Source organism: Larus michahellis, chromosome 3 (assembly GCF_964199755.1).
Source record: "Larus michahellis chromosome 3, bLarMic1.1, whole genome shotgun sequence".
Classification (NCBI taxonomy): Eukaryota; Metazoa; Chordata; class Aves; order Charadriiformes; family Laridae; genus Larus; species Larus michahellis.
In genome coordinates this window covers 80,987,678-81,004,901 of record NC_133898.1, presented here as the reverse complement: position 1 = coordinate 81,004,901, position 17,224 = coordinate 80,987,678, and the positions used below count along the sequence as shown (strand labels likewise).

The 17,224-nt window shown below is 36.7% G+C and overlaps 1 protein-coding gene across 5 annotated transcripts in view; it reads right to left on the bottom strand.

The window, feature by feature from the left end:
- Positions 1 to 17,224, bottom strand: part of WASF1 (WASP family member 1) — a 104,129-nt gene that overhangs the window by 51,592 nt on the left and 35,313 nt on the right. The gene's annotated exons all lie outside the window — the stretch shown is intronic.

The following is a 17,224-nucleotide window of genomic DNA, read 5'->3' as shown; positions in this document are numbered from 1 at the left end:
GAGGTGCAATGAACACCAAGCACAAAACTTGTCTGCTGCAGTGGAATTGCAGTCTCCTCCAGTGAGGGTTACAAGGTCTTAATATGCCTTTGGAACTTAGGAGGTTGAAGAAAACACTCAGAAAAAATAATCTTGGAACCGAAGGAAAGACTCCAAAAAGGATGCCAAGGTAGGCACTGAATTCTTAAAAAGAAAGTTAAACCAGCACCCAACTAAATGCTCTCCATACAAAAACAAACAAATAAAATCAAACCCCAAACCCAAGCAAACAATAAAAATTACACCACAGAAGAGAATGCAACAAGAGCTAAAAAATAAGCGTGAACCCCCAAAAGCTAGAGTTTACTGCCTACAAATTATTCTGGCACTGTAGATAAGCATTTGAAGCTCTGACCTGGCCAGACAGTTGAGAGGAGTGAAGAGGAGCAGAGTGGTCCCTGCATGGTGCGCACAAGGGCTGACACTACCCTCAAGAGCGCTGCTGAAGATAAACACATCTTCAGTTTTGAGAACTTTGGCATATCCAGGGCCTGGTTTTGAAAGGGAAAGGTAAATGCCTATGCAAATATTACTTCATGTATTGTATCAGAGATGGGAGTATTCTGTTGATCAATGCCAGAAGACTAATAAAAACAAAATGAGAAGTTTTCCTCCTCTTTAAAACTCCTACTTAAACTTAGAGACACTGGTGGATGAGAGTATAAAGGCATCACTGTGACTAGCATCTCCAGGAAAGTTTCACAAACATTCACAGAAATTGGAGACATTCATATAAAGCTTAGTGGGAATATTCATACAGCAAATTCAGATAGTCATCTATCTTTTTGTCAGTAAAAACTAGCAAAATGAAATTAATTAAAATAATATTCCTCTGTAGAAAATTGTTGATTTTAATGAGATAGCACAGAATAATTTTATACCACTAAAATTCTTAGCAACTAATTTGAAATAATCTAAAAAGAAGCTAAATTTCTATTTTTCTCAATAAATATAAGAAATACAAGCTGTAAATAAAAGTGAAGTCTTTGCCTTACCCTATGTACCACAATGACAGATGCAATGAAAAAACAACTGCTTGGCTTTTCTGTAAGATCTTCAATCAAAACCTTTATCAAAAGGACAGAAAATAACCAAAAAGGAAAGTAAAAAGCTTGCTCAAAAAAATACTACCTTTAGTGCAATCTGAAGAAAATAATGCTGCTGACAGCAACAAGTAAAAACTAAAGCAGCCACCACGAATCATTTGTATTACTCCCAGTTCAACACTACAAAAGAAAACAGAAATGGCTATGCACTTAACAGAGTAGATAAGATGTTCCTACTAATAGTCTGGAGGTACTTTGCAACAGTAAGCAGGAGAGAATGCTACACTCGTGACAAAACCAATACTGCTGTTTAGTCAGTAAACAAACACATATTTTTGTATTTATATATGGACATGGTGAAAGGTCCCAAAGATGAGATCTAAAAGCACAGATTTAAAAGAGAAAACTTAATATTATTTCTGCACATTTTCAAAAACCATGCCGACTTTATCTATGTATGGATTATATCCATAACCTCAATTTACTAGTGTCCCCAAAGGGCTAGACTCTCACATGGGAAAAAATACTACCAGAATTCACACCTGAACTGATGACTAGAAAGATTAACAAAATTACCTACTCACTGCAGTGCACGATTGTAGAAATACTCCTAATTTTTCTATGCCAACACCAGAACTTCTGCTTTGAACTACATGCATGCAAAAAGTGGAACAAAAAAACCACCTCAAATTATGGAATACATACACATGCTAATTTTCCAGGAAAAAACCCCATATGCAAACAGTTATAAATAAACCTCTTGTGGTTATGCAATGCCTGTATTTTCTTTTCCAATTTAAGTCCCCGGCTACAACTAAAGACTGGTACCAGCTTAGATAATTATATATTTAACTCACATGGCAACTCCTACATGCTTGGATTTAGTCTATTAGTACTGAGACGATCCTTGCCATGTAGATGTTTAGATGAACTAAGGTTAAATTCACATGACAACTCCTACGTGCTTGGAGTTATTCTTCTGTTAGTGTTGAGATGATCTGTTCCAATGTACTTGAGTCAGGGGGAGGGAGGATCACAGTAACTGGAGTATTAAAGCAACAAGAAATAAGATGTTTCAAAATTTATATCGCAATCATACACTGAACCCGCTTTCCTCCAGAGAACTAACCAGAAAGAGCTAACTAAAAGGAAAACAATAGGAAGAAGAAAACCCTTATGTTTTGTTGTTAAGATACATCATAAGGCCAAAGCTGCTTCTTCCAATACCCAGTTTATATCAGACACCACTACAGGGAAAATATTTTACTAATATTAAGAGGAGAGGAAGAAGAAAAAAAAAAAGCAACCTTATAGAAGACTTTACAGTAACACTATTAAATTATCATTGTGTAAATATTTAGACAACCTTATCCATAAATAAAAAGGCTGAAAGTGATTGTCCAGCACTTGTAGTCATACAGTCATTCATAATGAAGGCTAACAGTTTACCAAGCTATAATTATTCCCCGAAAAGGAATTATTCTCTACTATTGCTGTAACTCAAAAATGTTACTACTTATTGAAGAAAGAGAAGCACCTTTTCACATAGTTAGAGAAAATAACCAAATGATTACACAACACTTAGAGCAAAACTGTTGAGACCCAGGGTAAGAGGAGGATGTTCTTGTTCTTTGTAGACCCAGTCAAGACAACAGCACCGTAACAGTTAAATTGAAACAAAAAAGCTTTAGGAAGGAACAGGCTTTTCTCACTGCAAAAGTTGATAATTTCACTTTGAAGGTACTTTGCTGAGAATGTTTCATTTAAAATCACTGCCATATTTTTTTAGTGATTTCTAATAGCCGATACTGAATGAGCAGGATGTGGAGAAAATAAGTTTCCACAATTCTCAAAGTCTACGTGAGACTGATATATTTTATGTCTTCAAGAGGCCCCAGTTTCCTGCCTGCCACTTCCAACTTGCTTAAAGGTCACCTGTTCCTTCTAAACGTAACTGTAGATGGGAACACCAAATTTTAAAATCCCCCTTCAGCTTCTGGTCATTATTGCTGAAATGGTACTGAAAATATGATATTGGGCACTCCTGGATGCGAGGCGAGTGCTAAGAACATGAAGCCTGGTGAGATGGCTCCACACAGTGAGTTCCTTGGCAAGAAAGCGCTCTTACCCAAAGACTCCATCTCCACTTCAGGAAGCCCTGACAACTCCTGCAAGATAAAGACACTTCACTGCAAAAAGCATGAGGAGCTCTGCCAGGGCTTCCCGACTCCTCTAAGGACAGCTGGACAAATTTTCTGCTGTTTTGAGTCACTTTGGAGAGCCCCAACTCGATGGTTGGGCTCAAACCAGCTATGTTCAGCAAAGCATCTTTCCTGTCTCCATTTGCTTCCTAACCCCTCTAGGCTTTCCAATGGGGAGGAAACCAGCAAAGGCGTCTTCTGCCAACCTGCTCCTCTCTTCAGCCTGTCACCCTGCAGAGGTCACTAGGGAAGAGCTGTCTCTGTGTTGGACCCATCCAGATAATCAGGAGACTGAAGGCTGCAGCAATCCACAGTGAGCAAATCCCAAGAGTGCTCCTGTGGGAGTTACAAAAGACTAAGAATTATAAAGCTGAGTACAAGAGCAGGGAAAGTTTCAGGTCATCTACAGTCCACTCTTTCATTCTAAGGAAGTTATTGCTAGCAAATGATCGGTTAACCTGTCCTTAAAAACATGCACAGATGTCTCAGAAAGTCTATCAAACTCCCAAGGAAAGCTGTTGCGATCTTCACAAAACCCACAGGTCACCTTGCCTAGCTGAAAACAAGTATCTTTCATTATACCTGGGAATAAATTCTATTCGTCCCAAATAAAAATACTGGGCAAACACAGGAGAAAGTGTGGGGGAAGAGTTCTCACAGCAAAAAAAGCTCATCTAGGGAAACAATCTAATGCCCAGAGAACTGTACCTTGGTTTTCTGCCTGTCTCAAAGCTTCAACCACACAAGCTGTAGCAAATTTAGCTTAGCTTAAATCTGCTGATGTACTGAACTGAGAAAGGTGAAAAGCAGACAAATGTCCCCCCACCCTAGCAAAGTGGCATGAGATAGATGAGACAGACAGCAGAGAGCAGCATCTTAAACATCTACAACAACTTCTAATAGAATTCATCTGTCAAAGAGTCTTAGTCATCTATGTCGGGAGCATAAATGCTAGTCATTCTAGGACTTGTATTGACTCCAGGTAACTGCCAAAATGATAGTAAATCTACAGCCCTTTATCCCTTTCTCACATAAGGAAGACACTTTATATCAAAATATTATGGTTTTACTCAACAGCTTAAAAAAAAAAAAATCTCAGATACACTGGAGTCCAAGCTAAATATGACAGAATTTGAATAGTTCTGCTGTTGACCCAAAGCAAACTCCTTTCTCAGTTAGATCACTGGATGGCTCATGGAATAGATAAATGCTCCCTGAGTCTTCTACCTCTCAGCTGAAATCCAGGCTAGACTGGGATTGGATGGCAATAACTACTATGCAATTCTTTTCAGTGGCCTGTGCAAAACCAGACAATTAACCCAATGCATAGATGATAAAACTCCATCGCTCCAACAACTTTATCCACAACTGCTCATATCAGAGCAGCTACACAAGGGTGAAACAGCCCAGTGAAAGCAATGAAATTCTGTTTTTAGTCAGAAACTAAGGACATCATTCAGAAACTCAGTTATGCTGAGTCTCTTCTATGTTGGTACAACCACCTTAGGGCAGTGAGGATGACTACTTATAAAGAATATGCTTGCCTTCACCAACTACTATACCTCTTAGGCACCTCTTATATGGAACCTTAGCCAGGAAAAGAAAACCTGCCTGAAAACAAAGGCAACCGGATGAATAAAGTGAGCCTGTCTTTTTATGGTGAGGATTTCTGAACTTTTTATCACAAGCTCTGTTTATGAGACCGTTTCCTACATTCAAGGTTCCAGTGTTAGTTTCTAGTTGTGCACTGCCTTCAGTTACCAGCATTCAGAGTATGATCTGATGTATCACTTTAAAGGTGAAGATTTTTAAAACAGCACTGTAAAGAACTGCATATAATCATCGTAATCCATACCAACATGCATTTTTATTCACCTCTGTAAACCAAGACAGGGAGAGAAAGAGACTATTGTCAAGCATAATTATGTGCTGCGTAGTACCCTGTGAAGTTGGAATGTGCTTGTTTCTGACTGAACACACTAACACTGTCTGGCACTGCTGTCCCGGCAGCAAGGTCCCCACTTCTCCTCCTGACATTATAATGAACAACCCTATCACTCAGCTGCTCTCCTGACATTACTGCAACAGCATCATTAACTGCGGAGTTTGGACAAGTCTGTAATAACCCTTGAAATGCGCACAGAGAAGAAATATTCCTAATAACTCCCAAATAAAGAAACTCATGAGAGAGGGCAAAAACTAAGCAGAAGTGTATTAGATTGCCAATGCACCTCTAGATTCTCTCTCCTAGAGAAGGGCCTCATAGTTCTCATGATTGTAAAGGGGCCAATTAAAAGTAATAAGCAATGGTGATAAAAATAATCAAAGTATTTTTCATGGATTAATTAAAATAATTCAAAGCAGAGAAATGAGTACATCAACAAAAAAACCTAAATTTTGCATCTACTAAATTATTTAAAAAATAAACATATCTGGGAGGCAAATTTCAAGAGTTACAAATAATGTACACACAAAAAAATTGTAATTTGTTAACTTCAACTGGTAAAGCTATTGGATTCTTCACTTACATTTTCCTGTCTACAAGTTTCACAGCAAAAATAAAGAGCAAGTGTTACAGCTCTATAAATGTTCTGAGAAATTCAAGCTAAAGTTGTTACCAGAAAGTATATAAAGTAAACACTATATTGAGTATTTAATATGTTTTAAATTATCGTCTTTGGCTGGGGACATACTACATTTCCCACATTTCTGCATTAAAGAAAGCATTTCACTTTTTTAGTATTAAAATAGACTCTTTCAAGATGTTACATAAATTAAGCATGAAGTAACTGCTTGTTCCTATGTGCTACAGAAGACTTCCTCATGCATTAATGGAACATATATATAAAATAAGACAATTAGAAAGTCTTGAAACGGTTTGTTACATATTTTAGCATTTTATTTGCTGCATTCATAATTCTGTTTTTAACTCCTTCTGACAATACAGAAATATAAAGAAAATGGAAGGACTTAATTTGCTTCAGTTGCTGAATTTCAAACAAAGAATTTGGAGGGTAGAGAGGGCAACACAGTACTTACTTACATTATTCACATTATTTAAACTGCAAGCTTCCTGGAGCTTGTTCACTGAAATGAAGATGGTTAATCTTAAGTATTCAGTAAATTCCACAGATCAGCTGAAAAGTCTTCCGAGGCACAGATTAAAGAGCTTTAACCAGGCATCTCTAGTTCATGCATGGGGTAACTGCTTCAAAACACCATGTGCTACATCTGTATAGGTAGAGAACACTCTCTACAAATCCTACTAGGATAATTCTAAATTGTTCAGGGTGTTAAATTTAGATAAAATTAATCCCAAAAAGGCCAGATGATTTGCATGGGTTCTTATAGGAGAACACACAGAAAAAAAACAAAGGGCAAAGAAGTGATCATGAAACTTGCAAAGGTTCTCTTTTTGTGCTTATTACTATTTTTACTGTGGTATCATGTTGAGACTCTATTTAGTGCTAGATGCTCAATAAAGACAATACTCCTGCCCTGAAGATCTTTGTTTTAGAGGTCAAATCCCAAATAACTGTGGAATCCTGACCTACTGGTACCAGAGTCACCTAACACTAGAGATCAGAAGGAGGAAATGCTGATTATGTGACTTAGTTGTGCTTTATTTTTTTTCTAATTAAGTGAAAATGCCATTTCTTTTTTTGAACGAACCAAATTGTTTTCCCCTTAAAATGAGAGGGATATACATGTAACACAAAAACGTCCTGTCAAGTATATAATTCTAATGTTACTATTCTGGCTGATCTGTTCAGCTATTTGTTCCATTTTATTATTCTAGGCTTTCAACAGAAGAGCTGGAGAAAGTACACATTTGCATATTTCTACATCACCAACGTTTCTGCATTAACAGCATGTACTATACAGCTCATACTTTTAGCACACAGCACTTAAGACGTCTAATTTTGTTCTTTTCTGTGCCACTTTTTCTTTTGTAACTTTCATTTTACATACAATTACATTTTAAATGCTTAATTTTATCAAGTTATTAATGCCCATGTCTCAATATTTATAGAATGCATTAATAATGCAGAATACATTATTTATACTTTCAGCATTAGAACAGGAATTGAAAATTCAAAGGACCATTTCAGATCAATTTGTTGTCCTAAATAAAAACATTAATATACCAGGCATAGTGGAAACTTTGTGAAAGGAAGCCTGGGGACACAAAATATACAGTAAACTGTGCTAGGTGTACAACAGAACTATGTACTAAAAAGAGAGTTTAAAATCAAATCTAAGTAACAAATTACCATTTCGGTGACTAGCAGACAAGCTGCATGGATTGAAATTTCAGATAGAAATACAAAGTTTTGCTGCATATTGCTACCTGCCCACCTATGATAGTGACACCAATTGTAGAGGCAACACCTACTAACAGACATCAGAGATGTAACAAAGACAGAGCATTCAATTGTATTAGACATAATGTAGGTGAAACAAACATCATAAATATGACATTATTTAGATCCCACTGATTTTTTAGACCAGAGGTTGTTTCATGGTCAGCATCACAAAACAGGAACCACTACCCATGACATGCTTGCACTGAGGAATGCATAGCGCCTGTCCAAGACCTCACAGTGGAAGTGCCACTGAAGCAGTGACTATAATGTACCGAAAATCAGTATCACTGCATGAGCAACAAAGGCCATGAAAAATCGCCACAGCTGTGCTAATCTTCAGAAGGTGGAAGTATATAAAAATGAAGATGACTGCTAAAAAAAGCCAGAAGAGGCTCCTAAAACAACTGAATCCTTACAGGCAGGAGTAGAGACTACTGAAGGGTATCGTATCAGAAGCACAGTGTCAGACTACATGCCTTACTAAAGCAAATGCTGTTGTTACTGGGTAAAGTGTAATCAACTGACTAAACAACTATGTCATTAAGTCACTAAGCAGAGGTTCGGTTTAAAATGAAAGTAGCTATGGAAGAAGCTATGGTACAAGCACGCCAATTAACATACTGCCTAGGCTCCATGGTATTCACCCAAGGGTTCTAATGAAATACAGGATGAAGTAGCCAAATGACGACAATTTCTTTGGTACCTAAACACTGGAGCTGACAAATGCAATGCCAAGCTTGAGAAACAAAAATGTTCTGGGGAACACATTTGTGTAAGCCTGAGATTTTATAGTAGAGAGTATAATAAAAGACAGAATTAGTGGACATCTCAATAAATACAATCCATCAGTGAAGAGCAAATACAGCTTCTGTAAAGGCAAACCTGCTGAAGTGCTCTGCAGGGGTTACATCTCGTGCACAAGGGTGATCCAGCTCACACAACCTACTCACTTCAAAAAGACTTTAAACAAAATACCCTACTAAATGTTTTTAAGGAAACTGACAAGACATAAAAGCAAAGGTTGTATTATGGGAAAATAACCAACTAAGAGAGGAACCAGAAGATATGAGTTCAGACTCAGCTCTCACAATGGAGGGAAGTCACTTGTGCAGGGGGCTGTACTGAGCACTGTCCTGTTTAAGACGTGTATAAGTAACATGGCAAGGGAGAAGGAGAAGGGGATACATCAGTGAGGTGAGAAAACCTACTGATGGTACATGCTTATTCAACGTAGTCAGGATGAGTGCCTTAAAGAACTGCAAAAACACCTTATCAGTCTGAGTGATCAGGTAATAAAGTGGCTGGTGAAATTCAATTTAGATTCATGTAAAACGATACATGTATGGAAAACTAATCCTGGCTTCATATATAAAACAAGAGGCTCTGAGTAGACCAGTAACACTAAGGAGCAGAAGAGTGGGGTTATGCTAGCTAATCCCATGAAAGCAGCAGCTCAGTGCCTGGCCGTAGTAAAAAAGCAAATTAGGAAATTTAAGAAGCATTATGAAAGTCATGAAGTAATGGGAAAGGAAAAGAGTATAAAACAGGAAAAGGTCATTCTATATAATTCTATGAACTTCTGTTTGTTCCATACTTCAAATTTTGCATGAAGGTTTTGCCTGTTCCTCTCAATAGAGGACACAGTAGAAGTGGAAAGAGTTTTGAGAGGGCAAGAACTACCCAGGGCATGAATTGCTCTCTACAAGGAATGCTCATATAGCCTGGGAACCTTCTGTTTGCAAAAAATCTCTGATAGAGATCTACAAAATCTTCAGAGGCAACACCTTAGATAGAGATTAAGTATTCATGGTTTCTTCCAATAAAACAAACAAACGGACATGACATAAAGGTAGGAGGAGCCAGGTTCTGTGGTAGGACTTCAAACTATGAGCAGCAACCCCCTGGACTCTGTGCTGAACACAAGAAGCTCACTTGATGAGGTCAAGGAAAAACCAGAAAAGCACTTACGAGACAGAATCACTGCAGGTACCTAAACAGACTAACCCCCAAAAGTCCACAAACCCTTCAAGCTGAAAATGCTCAGAAGATGAAAGAATAATAGAAGTACCATATGGGCTAATCCTATTCTTGCCCTTCTCTAGGCATCTGCTGGTGGCTACTGTTGAAGTGAGAATTCGAAGTAAGGTAGTTTGGTGCAGAATTCATTACTTGGTTTCCTATTTGAGTGCAAGATTTACTGCAAACTACTAACAAGACAATTCACAGTATAAAGGCTGAGTTAAGGGGGTACAATCATATCTAATAACCTTACATAAATTTAAGTATTTAAAAGAAAAGCACTTAAATTGCATTCTGCTGTCCTTGCACTCATGTATATGCAGAAGTTCCTATCTTTAGAAGCCCAAACCTTTCTTGCAACTTAGTTGCTGAACCTATTAAAGCTGGTAAGATTACTAGTAGAGTAACTAGTTTATCTAGAATAATTTATTTGAAATAATCTTACCTCTGTATTGTAGGCATTTTCCTTTTTTTACTTCCTTTTTAAAAAACAATGTACATTTATTCTCATCTTTTATCAACAGAATTATAATTTCTAAATACTTTCTGTATATTACTGTAGCACATTCATTTGTCACGTTACGGTTGTATTTTTCTCCTCTTTATTTTTCCATTGGATCTTACCATTAATTACAACATGACATAAAAATCCTGTTATCTGATGTGAAAGCCCAGTCCACTTGAGACAAGGGCCTTGAACGTTTAGATTTTCCAAATTAATATCCAGTGGTCAACAAAGGAGAAAAGGCTGGGGTTTTGTTTGTTTCGTTGGTTGTTGTTTTGTTTTGGTTTTTTTTTTTTTTTAAAAAAAAAAAAAAAGATACTGAAGGCTAAACCATTATACTGGTACTGAAAACCTTGACATACCATTCTGCAGAAGGGAACGTTTTAACCAGAACTTAAAATTTCTTCAGGCTATACACAGAAAGTCAACTTACTTTAGAGTAAACCTCTCATATGGAAGAATTTATAGAATATGGGTGATGTTCATCATTCCTTCTGTTAGTACAGTGCTTTGGAGCCTCAGCTGTAGACTAGGGCTCTATTGTAACTACATGTATTCATGCCCCATCTTATAGACATTTTTTCTCTTGCCAGAATCGTCTTTTATCTTAAGAAACTCTCCTTCTGTCAGTGTTTACCCTCTGGTGTACTTAAATGAGGTGGGGTCACAACTCCTTTAAACTTTAACTTTGTACATCAAATAAACCACTCATAGTCCTTAGCTGCATGTATTACAATCATAATATATCATTCCTGAATACAAAATTTGACGTTAGATCTTCTGAGGGCTTTGTAAAATGGCCCTATTTTATTTCTAGCTATTTCAGAAATACTTCATCAAATACAGCCTAATTTCAAATGTGCCTTTTACAGAATTCAGATTCATTTTTGCTTGGCAATTATTATCTGGGTCAGCTAGTGCTTCTCAGGTTTCCTCATGCACTCTTCTACTGATAAATGTAAAAATGCTTTTTTTGACATTTACATTTTTTATTACATTTCACCCTAATCAATTTAGTCTTCAGAATTATTCAATCTTTCCTCTATAATATCATGATCTTTCATGATTTAATTATACTTTCCACTGCCTCATCTACAGATTTCATCAACATCTTCCCACTTTCCGTGTACTGATTTAGACTGGTATCTCCAAGTGACTTGCAACAGGAGACAGGAAAATAGACAAAAGACCATAGACAGAGATACTGGCATCAGTACCGCTTATGCCTGTTTAGGTAGGTATTTGGCAACAAATTATAAGGAGGGTATTGACGGACTATAGTGAAGTATTTTTACAGCTATTAAGTAGTGAACGCCATTAACATGAGCATGACAAGCAGCACAGTTCTGTATGACTATGCATGCAAATTGCACCTGGAAATTTTTCTTTGCATACACACTGACCATTTTGTAATATACAGTGCACTGAAAAGCTTTGAAATTTTTTTTTCATTGCTTGAGTTTCTTTCCCATTAAAGATACACTCATTAGGAATCAAAGATAAGGCTGCTTCCAGAATGTTTAAAATTAATTTTTTGTATAACCGAAAATGGAATCTTTTATTCTTGGTGTACAGAACTACCAAAAATAACAATTGTGACTTAAGTGATCTCACTGAATTAACCGTACGGTTTAAACTGCTCTTGTTAAACTGTATCCAAGAGTCAGAACCAAAATAAAACTCATCATTAAAGGCCAAAGGATAAGAAATCAGGTGGCTGGCTCTAGGGATGGAATTCACAGGCTCCATTAAGCACCTTCATTGTCTTTATGTACAGCCTTAGGTATAGCAAAATAGTATTCACAATACTCAGTATCCTGAGTAGAGGAAATACCTACAAACACCAAAATGGAATGTGCAAGAGAAGTGTGTTTCTGAAACTTTACCTCTTTTATGGATACCTAAGCTACACTTGAAGTAAGCACCTCAAATTATGTTAAACATTTCCCACATGTAGTTTTCTCAACCATATTATATGTATCCAGACAACTGGATTAATTTATGTTATTGCCCAATTCGCACATAACAGCCTAGGCACTGGAGCACTAAAGGGAAACACTGACTCACTAAGCAGAAACTCCCCATCTATTCAGATCCATCCTTCTCACCTTCTAGGAGAATACCTTAATCACCAGGATACAGGCATTTGTACCCTGTATGTTTCTGAAATCTGGCAAAGAAAAAAGAGCTGTGGTTTGGGCCTAACTCCCTACTGTCTATGTGCATCAAATGTGCTCAGCTCATTCCTCCTGATACGCATTCCTGGAAGAATGCAGTAGTATGAATGTCAACCTATGGTTTCTTAAAAAGCCTTTGCTGGAAGTTAGACACCTAAGTGTGCTGATGGTTGCACCTCCAGGCGTGGGCTCAGCACACTCTCCAAAGATTATGAAAGTTTTTACTAGAAACTTTACATACTGGTGATGGTCAATTAGATCTTTCATATTTTACAGTTACTCAGATCATTCTCTTGACCTTGGAAATCTGAATCCCACACAAACTGAAGGCTAGCAAGATATTTTAGAGGAGAATGGCTGTACACGTGCTTTCCCTATTCTTATTCTTTGCCAGTGCCATAGAGAGAGTATGAGATTTGTTTCCTCCATTTTGGCTTGGCTTTGCAAGCTCTTCTGCTCTTAAGCAGCACTTCACACATCTGTGTGTTTCTCGAAATTTGCCCTTTGGTTCTGTGAATTTAATTAAGTTGGATATTTCACATGTATTTTTCCTAACATCTGTGATTTTTTTTTTTCCTAACATTTCTGTTACTCTACATTAACAACCTCAGAATTAATGCTTTGTCTGGAAAGATGGTATTTTCTAGTTCAGGAAATATTTCAAGTATAAAAGACAAATCTATTTATCACCTCAAAAACTATCTATCATTTGCCATGATAATTAAATACACGTGTAATGCAATGATGATAGGAAATGTCAGTAATAATTTATTCAGCAACATGCTTTCTTTAATACTTTTTTAACATATGATAAATATATGCATTTTTATATACCTGTGTTCAATCAGAGTCTCTAAAATTTTTAAGTGCCATTTATTTTTAAAATACTTCTCTAATTCCCCCTGCCACAGTGGATTATCCCGCTGTAAGGCATATCTCAACAAAATCATATGCTTTCAAGGCTTCTGACAGTTTCTGTGGCAACTTCTATCTGAAGTTAAGGTTGTACACATATTGTATGCACAGTTGCGTATAAAGAGATTTCTTCCAGCCCTCTTCCTCCTCATGAAAAGAAATACACGGAGCTTCATACCAACAGGCAAGAGCCACTTTACACCATAAAGGAATTTTTAATGCTTATAAAAATAAGTTACTGCAGGATAATAAAAGTTGTTCCATTACAACTGTAGGGCGTTCTGCAACATAGAAGGAAGCATACAGATGCAGGTGTACACATGCAACACAGGCAAACCCAGTTGAAGGACAGATTTCTTGTCACAACATGGTAATAATATTCTTGTGAGTTGAAGCCCTTAATATACAAGATAGCGTTGTGAGTCTTGTTGGGCAATTTTTTGCCACCTATACTTATCCAAAATTCTAGAGCTTTATGCTCTACGCAACCAAACCACAAATTACTCTTCACCTTACTTCCCAAAGTGCAGCTCTGTTAGTGGTTAGAAGGTTTTCTACAGGTCAGTGTCAATGCAGTTTATTTACTGTTAGGAAGTAAAACCAGCTTCTATCATTCACTTTTATCACTCTATCTATTAACATCATTTCTTGGTGGTAGTGGTAGACTTGAAACAAACAAAACCGCAAGCAAGTGTAGATCAAGGCATAGAGAAAATATTTTTGGTTTGTGACTTGTGCAGGCATACCCTGCGAAAATAAATCTGGCTTAATCCTCTTGCCTGAAAGAATCTGAAAGTTCTGTTCAAGCACTTGAAAAATGCAGTTTCTCAATAAGCATTAGCAGCGAAAGCAGCACTATGGAACAAACATTTCAACCAATCTGTCTTAAATATTAATTGTATATCTACTAGTTTAATGAAAAAGGAATAAATATTCCCATCTGATAAACTGTTTCTACAGACAAAGTGAACATTTAGGAAGCAGTGCTACTCCTTCTACAAACACCCTGGGAGCCTTCTGTGGAAAAACTACCCCGATAGTTCTGGCAAAGAAACACCAGCTGACTCTGAGGAGGAGAGAAAGGGAAAATTATGAAGCTCTTCTTCCCTAGAAGGGAGATCCAAGGGACACAGTTTGCAAAAGAACTGATCGTTAATTTAAGACTATGAAAGCAGCATTTGGTCAGATCTGTGAACAACTGAGAACACAGGATGATCTCAGGGCTAACAAAAAGTGAATTTATCTTTACTTGACAAATTCAGAATCCTAAATCAAACAATTCCAACAACCCTGGGCAACATATGTATTTGCAAAGAGTTTTACAGAAATTCTGGACTCGGACATATACCTTTGATTATCAACTAATACCAAAAATAGAACACATGGTGGACTAATAATGATAATGGTTTTGGGGCTTTTTCCAACACAAACAATGTATGTCACTAATGATTGTGCAGGGTGCTCTTCAATCTGCCTCCAGTGGCAGGAGTCTTTTCAAGAACAAGGACTTCCAGTTAATGGTACACATATCTCTTACAGTACCCTTCAGTTCTTGAGAGCTCTATACAGTCCAACACAGACCTGAATTTTTAGATCCAGGTTTCCACTGCCAGTGATGAACTCAAAAATCAAAAAAAACCCAAACCAAATCAAACAAACAACAACAAAAAAACCAAAACAAACCACCTTGGTAAACAGTAGCTTACAAAGTGGATTCTGAAAACTGATATAGAAAGATCAGTCACCCTACCTTAATTAGTTTATTATAGACACATGAACTAACAGAAAAAAGATCTACATTTAATTTTTCTTCTTCCATGTAGATCACAATATGTCTAATTATAAAAGGCCATTTCATTCTTTCCTTGGGTGATGTTACCAAGATAAAACACCATTACAAGCTAACCCTAAAGAACTGAGTTGTATTTACGTAATCTTAAAAGCAAACAAAGATAATAATTCATGACAAAAAGGAAACACTACTGTTACTAAACCTTCCTGAAATGAAAAGGCTTGGGAAAAGCAATGTTTCCTTCTCTTTGAAAATTATTCCCATCAGTAGAAGGCACCAGCAACTATGTCACCCCCCAATTACTCTCTTTTGTTAATGATACGCATGCTTAGCTAAAATTTTTCTAAGACACTAGTATTTACTGGCATAACTTGGAGGGTAGGCTCACAGATTATTTCATAGCCTAGATGCCAATTCTGCTAAACAAAATAAAGGCACACACACCAGAACTATAGTCATAAATAGGTACATAGAGTCCTTAGTGTTATGAGATGACTGTGATCATGCCGAGCAGCCAGATTAAAAGTATGCGATATAATTACATCATATTTTTTAAAAAAAACAAACCAAACCCAAGGAAATATACATTTAAAAAAAAAAAAGGTTTAAAATGCCATAGCTAGATTAGTAGATATAAACCTGCTTTTAAAAATGGCTACTTAAAAAAAATTCAACTAGAATAATAAGCTTGCCAGAGGACATATCATGCAAAGAATAAAAGATGTGAATGAAGGCTGTATATACCTTTTTTGAAGTCATCATGTAATGCAGTTACTCAGTGTTGCAATACAGATCCCAAACTATTCCAGGACAAGGTTATCAGCTCAATCCTATTAAGATAAATCATAGAATGTGTTGGGTTGGAAGGGACCTTTAAAGGTCATCTAGTCCAACCCCCCTGCAGTAAGCAGGGACATCTTCAACTAGATCACGATGAACATCACCATGCAACAAAAATGTATAATGTACAATTTTTTAAAACACACTCTATGAAATAAGATACATTTACCATTTCACATAAAAATGCAAGATATGTATTCCAGAGAATAGATGCTGCAGTTTGAGTTCGGCATCTTTGTAGATGATCACCTACCTTATTCTTCCTGCTTTCCTTTTAGCAAAGGAGAAATGAAGACTTCAGATAGCTAACTCAGGTAGTATTTAAATATAAAAGAAAAAGAATGCATGAGATCCCACCTGTTACATCAAAGTAAAACCTCATGCTCTACTGCAATGTCTGAAAAGAAGCCTCTCAATTAGAAATAAGAGATCACAGAATCCCTTGTCCGAAAAGGCTGTGGAAATCCCAATCCTACAAACTGATCTAAGAAGAATGCTTTTGTAGTTCTATTCAGTGAAAATAATTTGTAGGAATGAGACCAAAAGTCAAATGGATGTAAACTTATTAAAGACACAAGGAACTAAAAAATAATTAATACTGTGGACGAGACAGACACAGTCCTTATTTTATACATACAAGGCATTAATGACAATGGGTTTTGTTTTGGTTAAAATCAGTCCAATCTTTTCTGTAGGAACTAAGGAAAGGACTGATCAGTTCTAATAGAATTACCTTAGAAAAATTAAAAGTTGAAGATGTAATCCCTTAATTATGAAGTCTATCAATATTGTGACCATTTTAATGACAACTTAAATACACGCTGATAGGATCTAGTCAGAATCACAGAATAGCCAGAACATATAATTACATCATATGTTCTGTCTGAAATCTGGTGGGCGTTCGTTTATGATCTTGGTTTTGTTTTTTTTTTTTCCCCTCACTAAAATGCTGTATGTTTGGGCGGATGGGGAGGTGCTTAATGGACCATCCACACTTCTTTACTCCACTATGCCTCAGTGAGTCTGTACATAATACATAATATTACTAAAGCACTAGATACAAGATCAAACGGAAGCATGCCGTCTTTTCCACAAGTGGTCCAAACTGAATCATGGGTATTTCTTACAGGGAACAATGCCATCTTCTTCCTACTATGCATAGCTCCCAGCTGCTCATCTCTCCCTTCTTTTTACAGTCTTTGAGCACAGTAAATTGAAAATCACAACTGAAAGAAAACCAAAACCAACCCACAAATAAAACACCCCCTCTGTAAATAAAGACAAAATCCATGTATTTAAAATTGAAAATCCTTAGAGAAGCAT